This window comes from Gossypium arboreum, chromosome 6, assembly GCF_025698485.1.
Source record: "Gossypium arboreum isolate Shixiya-1 chromosome 6, ASM2569848v2, whole genome shotgun sequence".
Lineage (NCBI taxonomy): Eukaryota > Viridiplantae > Streptophyta > Magnoliopsida > Malvales > Malvaceae > Gossypium > Gossypium arboreum.
Window position 1 is genome coordinate 123,122,115 of NC_069075.1, and position 10,714 is coordinate 123,132,828.

The 10,714-nt window shown below is 30.0% G+C and overlaps 1 pseudogene; it reads left to right on the plus strand.

Annotated features, from left to right (window-relative positions):
• Positions 1 to 454: 454 nt before the first annotated feature.
• LOC108471936 (PHD finger protein ALFIN-LIKE 4-like) lies at positions 455 to 9,449 on the plus strand (annotated as a pseudogene).
• The last annotated feature ends 1,265 nt before the right edge of the window (positions 9,450 to 10,714 follow it).

A 10,714-nucleotide genomic window follows, 5' to 3' on the forward strand; every position in this document is an offset into this window, starting at 1 on the left:
TAAAAAGCACTTCAGCTAAAATTTTTAGCTTTTCCTCTCCCAAAAGTACTTTTAGTACTAAATTACTTTTTCACCCCTCTAATAATATTAGTATTTTTTTTTTCTTGGTACTTAATTATAAATGTGTTAAAATCATTAATTAAAAATAAAAAATATTTTTAAAATACTAATACAAATATTTAATAGTTATATTTAAATATTTAAAATATTGTTTATATATTCTAATTAAATTTTATAAATAATTAATATTTATTGCTTAAAATATTTAAAATTTATATTTTATTTATTAAAATATTAGCAAGAAGTTATAATAATTTTTTATATTTTTACTAAAATATAATAATATTAACTAATTTAAATATTATTTAAATGTATATTTGTTACTTTATAATAACATGTTTAAAATAGAAATTTTATTTCTCAAAAGTACTTTTTAACATGACAATGCTAAACACTCAAATTTTAAATCAAATTTTTCAAAAACACTTCTCAAAAGTATTTTTTTCACAGCACTTTTTAAAAGCATTGCCAAATTAGCCCTAAGACACATGATACCGTTTGATTTGGGTATTAAATTAAAAGTAGGAACTTTTTTTTCACTAAAAAAAACGGATGTATGGGAAAGCTAGCTAATTATACCCCACTCTATCGTCTCACGTCTCATTTTTTTAAACCAAAAAGGATGCTACGTAGAGCATACATAGATCTTCGAAATCACACCATAGCCGGCTAGCCTACTGTCTAGCAGCATTATTATTTCACACTATATATGTCCGGTTCCATGCCTTTCTCCTTTCTTCTTTCCCTTTTCCTTTCCTATGCTAATATACTTGTTTTCTCTTTTCCGCCCCTCCAGTAAATGGAGGAAACTACTCAATATTAGAACTGTAGAGGATGTCTTTAGCGACTTTAAAAGTTGTTGTGCCGCATTGATCAAAGCCTTAACCACCGGTCTCTCTTCTTTATTTTCTTTTATTTTCTTTATAGTGTTTTCTTTTCGCATTCTAGGGTCCGTTTGTTTGCAGGAAAACATTTTCCAGAAAATGTTTTCCTGCTTTTTCAGTGTTTGTTTGACTGAAAACATTTTCTATTTGGAAAAAGTTTTCCAAGACACGGGTAAAATCTCTTACATTTTAGGGAAAATGTATTATGGATTTCATTTCTGTAAGACATTTTCCGGTTCCTCCTTCATCCAGGTAAGTCTTTCTCCTTCTTCCGTTCTTCATTCCTTTTCCTTCTTCCTTTTTTCATCTTCTAGCTTGTCGCATATCTTCTCATCTCAGGCTGCTGTTTTGTTTCCTCTCTTTCTCTCTTTCTCAGGCAAATCTCATTCCTCATCGCTGGGTTTTGGCTTAAGGTATGGCAAAAAGCCTTTTTTTTTTTCTTCTTGTTCTTTACTTGTCCATATTTTAATCGATTTTAGGCCTAAAATTTTTATGCCTTTCTTTGTTTCTTTAGCTAGGCAAGAAACTTGAATGATTTTGGGATTCTCGAGCTCAAATTTTTAGAAAAGAGAAATACCAGAAACAAGCTTGAAATTGAAACTGATTGGTTTCAAAAATCTCCAATTTTTGTTCTTTTCGTTGTTGATCTATCTTCAGATTCATCTTCTTGTTGCGGTTCCTCAAGATTCCGTTATTGTTTCAAGTAATTTTTCTATTTTCGAATCAAATTTGTATTAGATTTTTCTGCTATTGATTCGGTGAATTTTTAGTCAAAATGGAGTTGAAATTGATTGAAACTATTTCTAATAGATGATAATCAAAAAAAAAAAAGACTTCTCTTTTTGGCTGATTGAACCTGTTACTTTCGGTTCATTGCATGGATGATGGATGTATGTCTTCTTGTATGTATATAAACCAAAGCTCTACTTTGATCGAGGGATAAAAGCAAGATTTTAATTACTAGATATTTTTGTGGATGAAGTTAATCATGTGCTTGTTTTCTATTTTTATGTGGGATAAAAACAAGATTTTAATTCCTGTTTCTATGGGATTTGAACATATTTTTTATGAATGCCTGTGATCTGTTTTGTAATTGCCTTCGTATATCAAACATAAAATATTTTGCTCACAGTAATGTAGGCTAAATCATAGAGAAGATTCAATATTTTGCTCACAAATCTAATAAACTAGCAGCTAGAATTAGAGTTTCTTCCATGTTGGATTACCTTTTTCGAAACTATTAATTACCCTATAATCACATTGACATTCTAAAACAAAATTTATTCCATCTATTGTAATAAATAAGACATGATAATCTCCTAATCCAAGTTTAAACGAAAAAAACAAAATTTGTTCCATCTATTGGGAATGCTAGAATCCTCTTTCTGTTCATTACTCTTTTGTTGTTTTCTCTTCTGAGTAGCCACGGCAGCTTGTAGAATCTCTTCATTACTTACTCATTCACTTTCTATTTCTTCTTCATCTGTTTCTACTTCTATGTTTTCATCTCTAGGTGCCCAACCATCCCTTTTCTCTTGGTTTTTGATTTAACATAGTAGTTTTCTGTTTGGTTGCTAAGAAACTGAAAGAAAATAAAGGAAACTATTGGTTTTTGTTCTTTTCGGAAGGTTCAAGCTTTCTGCTTTGAAGCTTTTGTTTGACTGTTTTCATATTTTTTTATTTCTGATCAGTTTTCTTACCATCTAAAGTTTAGTTTTTTGCCATGAAAATGTAATCTGGTGCCACGTTTTGTTTGTAAATGTGCTTGATTCTTGTGCTTGTTGTTTTTGTAAATGATGCACCTTTTCAGTTTCCCCCAGAACATGAGCTGCAAATATCAAAAACCATGACCTTTATCGCTTCGAATAGTCTTTCACTTGTCTCGTAATTTTTGTCTTTGTAGTCTAACAAAAGGGACTGGCTTATCCTGTACATGGAATTAGCAGCCAGTACCTTGATAGGCCACTTTGAAGAGCTTGTTTTTGAAACAGTAGCATACATTAGTCAGATAGATTTTAGTTATAACATCATCTCAAGCTTAGTATGAGAACTATTTTGGGGGGTTTTGAGCTTGTATTCATTTATCTTTCCTTGATATAATTTGAATGTGTAAGCTATTCTATGGAACTTTAGTAGAAATGAATACTAAATTGAATGAATATTGAAATTGTATGTATGCCAAATAAAACAAAAATTATTAATAGTATGTATGCCAAATATAAATATACCATGTTAATTTTTAGGAGTTTTCATTTATTTAAAACTTATTAAATTATCAAAAGAAGAAGCTATACTTCATTCTTATTACATGAAAATTCAAAGCAAAAATTGTTAATTATTATTAAATGATGTTTAAAAGATACTTTTAGAAGCACTTGTTCTTTTGGTAGGATTACAAATATTGCTTTTATTAGTTGGAGGGTCATGATTATGCTGATAATCAACTCCTTGAAAGAATATATAATGAATGTTGAAGGGTTTATTTTAATTGCATGTTCAGGTATAATAAGATCCAAAAGATTATGATTATTTGTTCAATCATAAACAAGTGATGGTATATGATTTCTTTTTTTTTTTTAAAGAAAAGAACAGATGATGCATGAACATCTCCCTCTATGATTAAAACTTTGGCAGCCAAAAGGAAATGCTCAATTTGTATATATATAAAAATAATTAAAAATATAGAGTGACAAAAATGAATATTAATAAAAAAGTCTACTAAAAGCAATGTATTATATAAAATATTATTGCATTAATTGAACATAAAGATGATTACTTTAAGTAATAGTAAATGGTTTTCGTAGCAAATTGCACGTACCACACTCTTTTAAGGTTAGTTAATGTATCGTTATGATACTAATAAATTATACTTGATACAATAGTTGACCACTATATTAATAATATGATTGTTTATGTTTCCATAGGGTGTTTATTAAAAATCCATTGTATTTTACTTACTATTAAACAATGCCTTATAATATATATTTCAATCCAAATCATTAATCCTTACATTAAATATAATATCACCGCTATAAATGAATCAATTAATCTTGAAAAAAGACGAAAAAATAATAATAATAAAAGGAAACAAAAGGGGAAGTGCATGGAAAACATGTTGAACTTTCCCGGTCAATGCAGATACTTATATAGTTGTTTTATTAAAAATTATAAATGAATATCAGATATCTTCATGAGCTACTAGTGCATCTGATATCAGTTTTCATATATGTATGTATACACTTTAGTCATGGTAACTTTATTCATATATGTGGCATTGTTTTGTGTAGATAGATTGTAGTCAAGATCAAAATGTAATTTTCAGAGTCGTGGCTTTAGTTTTAACTTTTGGGGCTCTTTGGATTAAAAAATTAAAAACTAGAAAGGAAATTGCTTCTCACCTTCGTGTGAATTGAGATTATGAAAGAGAAAATTACATTAATAGTATTTTATATAGTGGTGACCAACATTGTATTGATGTGATAAGGATGAGACCGATTGCCTTTTTTAATTTGTGTGATATTCTTAGTAGGAATAATTTGTTACAATCAACTAAATCTATGAATATTAGGGAGCAAGTAGTTATATTTTTACATATAATTGGTCATAATGTGAGGTTTCGAGTGATTAGATCTAGATATTATAGATCAACTGGGACAATTCACCGTTACTTTAGGTTTGTATTGAGAACTACTTTGAAATTATATAAGCTAGTTATTTGATTACCTGATGAGTCAACTTCTAGTGAAATCAGAAACAATCTAAGGTTTTATCCTTATTTTAAATATTGTATTGGAGTATTAGATGGAACTCATGTTCATGCATCCGTTCCATTTAGCATTCAAGGAAGATTTCGTAGCTGTAAAGGGGGACGACACAAAATGTATTGGCTGCCATTACATTTGATTTGAAATTTTCTTATGTTTTAGCTAGTTGGAAAGGTAGTGCACATGATTCTTGTATTTTAAGTGGTGCACTTTCACGCCCAAGAGGATTAAGAATTCCAAAAGGTAATAATTATCATTAAATACCAAATAGTTCTAGTAAGCTCATAATTTATTAGTATTAATTATGTTTTGTAAAATTGTAGGTAAATATTATCTTGTTGATGCTGGATATGGCATCCGAAATAGATATATGACTCTATATCGTGGTGTCCGATATCGTTTAAAAAAGTTTAGTGTTCAGGGCCCTGAAAATGCAAAGGAACTCTTTAATCTTCGACATTCATCATTACGAATCACTATTGAACGTGTTTTGGGGATTTTGAAGAAATGGTTTCGTGTATTAGATGCTGAACCATTTTGGAATTTTCAAACTCAAGTAGATTTAGTTTTGGCTTGTTGTATCATTCATAATCATATAATGGGAGTTGATCCTAGTGATTTACTTAATCAAGGATTATACAAGGAGCCTGAGTCTGATTTGATAATACCAACTCTTACGGAGTGAGAAGAAAAAGAAGAAGCAAGAAAATGATCTGCTAAGAGAGAGGAAATTGTACAAACTATGTGGGCTGATTATATGGCTAGAAATATTAAGTAGGTTTAGGGCTTAGGCTTAGGGTTATTGTTTTTATGTTATGCATGTTTTAATATTAATTTTTTTTTTAATTTTTTTGTTAATGTTGGTTGGATAATGATATTGAAATTTTAGTTTGTTAGATTTTGAAATTATTATGTCTTGAATTTGTTAGATATTAAATTTATTATGTTTTAAGCTTGTGGGATATTGAAATGATTGACAATGGTAATTATTAAATGTAGAATGGGTAAGGGCAACAAAGAAGGGACCTCTAAGCAATTCAGGTAGACAAAATTGATGGAACATATTTTTCTTGAAATTCTAGCAGAGGAGGCCAAAAAAAGAAATAAGCCTTCTAACACTTTCAAAGCAGTTTCTATTAATCGAATTGCCAAAGCTATTGCTGAAAGATTTCAAGTCCAATGCGATGCGAAGCATGTGGAAAATCATTTAAGAACTGTAAAAACCAGTGGCAGATTATATGCACAATTCGGGGTGAAAGTGGTTTTGGATGGGATGATAACATGAAAATGATCACATGTGTTAAGCGACATATGATGCAGTAGTGATGGTAATATATTTATATATTTTTTAAGTATATTTCAATTATTTTTTACTTGTTCTTCTGATTGTGTATGAACCATTTTTGAATAAAAGCATTGATCATTATGATGAAATGGCTTTGGTTATTGGCAAAGATATCGCACAGGAAGTTTTGCCAAAACATTTGCTGACATAGATTTGGATGATGGTAACCAAGATTCAATGCCTATATACTACGACAATAAAAAGACTGAAGAGGTAAGAACAAAATTATGTTCATCTGGCACATCCAAACGTAAAAAAAAAATGCTCAAGAAAGTGTCGTTGATGAACAAATTAAATTTGTGGGTAACAACTTGGCAAAATTGCTAATGCTTTGGAACAATTTACTACGGATAAGACATCACATCTTTACGAAGAAGTGATGTCGATGGAGGTAGAAGGATTTGATGATGACTTTCTGTGTTCTGTGTTTGATTATCTAATGAGTCATGAATCCGAGACCAAAGCTTTTTTAGTTAAAAGTAAGAAGCATAGAAAAATTTGGCTTCAAATATTTTCTCAAGTTTGAAGATATTGATACTTTTAATGTGGAGTAATATTATAGTTATGCACTTGGACAATGTTGTTATTATCATGTAGTGTACTACTAATTATGCATTTGGATAATATTATTAATTTCTAGTATTAATTGTGGTTTGGTAGCTAATTTATAATTATTCAATTATTATTTTTATTTTTATAACACTATTACAAATAATTTATTTGACTTTGTTTGTTTTCAATTTATGACTGTTAATATTCTAGTTTAATAATTGAGTATTATTATGTATTTAATTTGATTTATTTATTTATAAATAAATCATTGCAATATATGTAAAAAATTTAAAATATAAATTTATTAATATATATAATAATAAATTCAATTAAACAATGAAAATATAATAAATTCTTAAATATATTTTTATTTAATTTAAATGACTTTTTCAAAAATAATTTCAAGAAATCGCCAAACAATAGAAAATATTTTACACAGATTTATCCAAACACCAGAGTAAATCATTTCTAGAAAAATAAATTATTTTCTAGAAATTATTTTTCAGAAAATATTTTACTGGCAAACAAACGGATCCCTAATTTTTTATTTTTTTGGGCTCAGATGCTGAAGAATTGTATGAGCGGTGCGATCCTAGTTAGGTTTTCTCTTTGTTTTATATTCTTGGAAGAATCGCAGCATTCAATATTTTACTCATTGCGTTATGATTCTTGGACGTAATTATTAATTACTAGTAGCTCAAATCAATTTTCTATATAGCTTAGAATAATTCCAGAATATGAAGTTATCTGCCGTTGCTTTCTTTACAAGGCAATGCTGTATTTTCTTTTAGTAGAATTAGAAAGGTATTCTGTGTAGTTGACAAGAAGCAACTGGATCACTTGTCAATAAAGTGTGATATCCTTGTCGCTACTTATTTTCTTTGAGTTTGACTCTGGATAATTATAAGTAATTGTTAATGCTGTGATTGATATTTCGATCTTGTTGATAATCTCATGAGTCATGAGGTTTTTGAATAAATTTTGCATTTTCCGCAACTTTCTTCTGTTTGAGCCTTTCAATCTCCAACGCATAACTTTAGTATGATATTATATTTGTTTGGTTATCTGGAGCCTTTTCTTTGAGTTTTCTTGACAGTATTATGTAGTTGGAACTTGGAATAGTCTTGTCTTGTTTCTCAAGGTAATTCATTTTTATCCATTCTTGATGGCTTGTGTCCCTTTTCCTTTTAGTACTATGTTGTAAAGAATTTGCCTGTACTTATTTAAGAATGGATACAACTACTCTATTTCTGTATTATGTTGACTTGAAATTTTGTTTTACCAAAATTTAGTGTTCCAGAGAAGGACAACCTTTGCTTGTTTGGATATCCAAATCGACGGTGGGAAGTTAATCGACCTGTTGCCTATTTACCTCCAGAGATACCGGAGCCTACATTAGGTATTAACTTTTGTGGAAATGGGATGCGAAGGAAGGACTGGTTCTCACTTGTTGCTGTTCAAAGTGATGCATGGTTACTAGCAGTGGCTTATTTTTGGGGGGCTAGGTTTGATCAAGCTGACAGGTATAACTTTTCCCTTTACCTGCTACATTCTTTTGCAATTTTATCCACAAAGAATAATACAATATAGGATGAAATATTAATGCTCAGTGGACTTAGTACATAGTAAACTTTAATGTAACCAGAAGCATTAGTGGTAGAAAAACTAATAATACTAAGAAAGATACATGAAAAAAATTTCATTTAGTCATTATACCTTCCTCATCATTGTTGTTGTGTCATCACGTCATTGGAATTAGTGTTTAAGCATTTTACTGGCTATTACTGTATGTAAACATGTTGTTCACATATTTGACCTGGCTTCTAGAGAACTTATAAGTTTATGCCAGGCTCGATAAAGAAACCGAAAACAATATTGAATGGATCTTTTCATTATATGAAATTAACATATGGCATATGTTTGTGGTGAAAGTTCTTATTTGTAAACATATGCAATCCTTGATGCAGGGATCGTCTCTTCACTATGATTAATGATCTCCCTACATTATATGATATTGTTACTGAAAGTGCCTGGGAACAGGCAAAGGAGAAATCATCAGTTTCTAGTAATAGCAGCAACAAACCGCTGTCAGCTGCAAGCGCTGTAAGTAGGATGTTATTTGTTGGCTTAATTGAACATTCTTAAAACCAATTTGTTTAATTTTTAAAGGTATATGTCATATAAGGCTTAATTGAACATTCTTAAAACCAATTTGTTTAATTTTTAAAGGTATATGTCATATAAGCTTTTATCAACTTTCCATAATGCGGACTTACTCAGCCTGGCTGTTTTGGGGGTGTCACCATTTTTAGTCGCATCAAATTAATCCTAAAGTTTGAATTAGCTTCACCAGCAATTATTTTGTTTTATCCTTGTTTCACATTTCCTTGCCGCGATGGTAAACACATTTTGACCCCACCTCAAGGAACACAAAACTGACTTTCCAATTGGATATATGCATAATGAGCTAAGCCAAGGATATAACACATCTCTTACTATCAATTGGATGTGCAATTCTTTTAACTGATTTAGTGTTGAATATGTTTGTTTCCAGTTTCCACTTATGGTATACACATTTATTTCACATCTCTTTTAACTTTGTACAGAGAGGGTCTGAATCTGCCGAGTTCTCAATAAGCATGCAAACATTTTATGAAGAAAGGGTATCGGAAGTGGAAGATGATTATGTACTGCATGTGGACAATATGGTTCAGATGAGTTTTGGATATGTTGTGACATATGTGAAAGATGGTATTATTGCAAATGTGTAAAGATTACCCCTACCAAAGCTGTGCAAATCAAGCTATACAAGGCCTTCACATTAAGATCCTGAGTAGCTTAAACCTCTTTTTGTATGCTTTTGGCAGCGAACATTGTAGTTGATACAGGTTTTTTGTGCGTGGCCGAAGTTGGCCTGTGTATGTATAAAAATCATACATTTCTCAGCGTATATGTGAAAGTTTTCAGGTGCTGCCCCGATAATTGAATATTGGCCTGGATTCAGATTGTATTCTTTTTGTTAGACTATGTACAGCATGTAATCTGTCTTCTTCCTTCTTGTTTGCTTTATTTGAGAGGGAGGTCCACATTTCTTTTGGGCTTGGCAGATTTTGAAGTTGATTCCCGGTCCTACTCCTTGATGTAGGAGAGTTGAATCGGACAACAATAGGGTACATTAAACTGTCTTGTATCTTGAGACTCATGACTCATCATTAGAAATCTCAATTTTGTTCTGATTTAACATCAACCCGAATTTTATTAAACTTTATCTGTAAAAATTATGAAATATCCGAAACAAAAATATAATCTATCGATTAATTCAAACTCAAAATATAATTTAAATCCACTGGAAAACTTCAAAAACTCAATTTTACAAAACCCAAACTAAAACCATCTAAAACTGACATGAGTTGTCCGCTCAATTATTGAATACTTCTGCTATAGGACAAAAAAATGGTAGTTAATGCATCGCTTTTTGGATGATTTTCCAGTAGGACAAGAACTAATGCATCTCGTTTTTTATGGTTTTCTAATAGCACATGAAAATGTTATTTAATGGGTGGATGGTGTAAGTATGAACTGAAGTGCTTCATCTCTGGTTCCTGTTTGGTAGCCATGTTTCACATGGAAGGGTTGTCCAACGACTGAATGTGGTATGTCCCACAAGGTCAATGGTCATATTTCTTTGAATTTTTTCTAAATTCACAGATTAAAGTATTTTTGCCATTTCTACCTAATTTTTCCCTTCTACTTCTAAAAATATGGGTGTTATTTTTAAAATGTTTAAATATGTCAAATCTTTCTATAGTCTTTTAAAATTTAAAATTTAGTTCAGATATTTAAATTTTGAGACTATAATTTCCTGTACTTTTTATTTAAAATCTTGGTTTCTCTAATTTTGCTATTAGAATGACTGATTTGGTTGTTATAAAAAAAGTAAAATAATTCTTTTAGCCCTCATTATTTATAATTTTGTGTCAATTTGGCCATTACACTTTAAATTACACACAAGTAAAAATGTTTTAAAACTTAAATTTTTTTTGTTCTTAATTTTTTTGTTTTTTTCAATAAAATATAAAAATTGTGAAAAATTTAAAACTTTAAATATT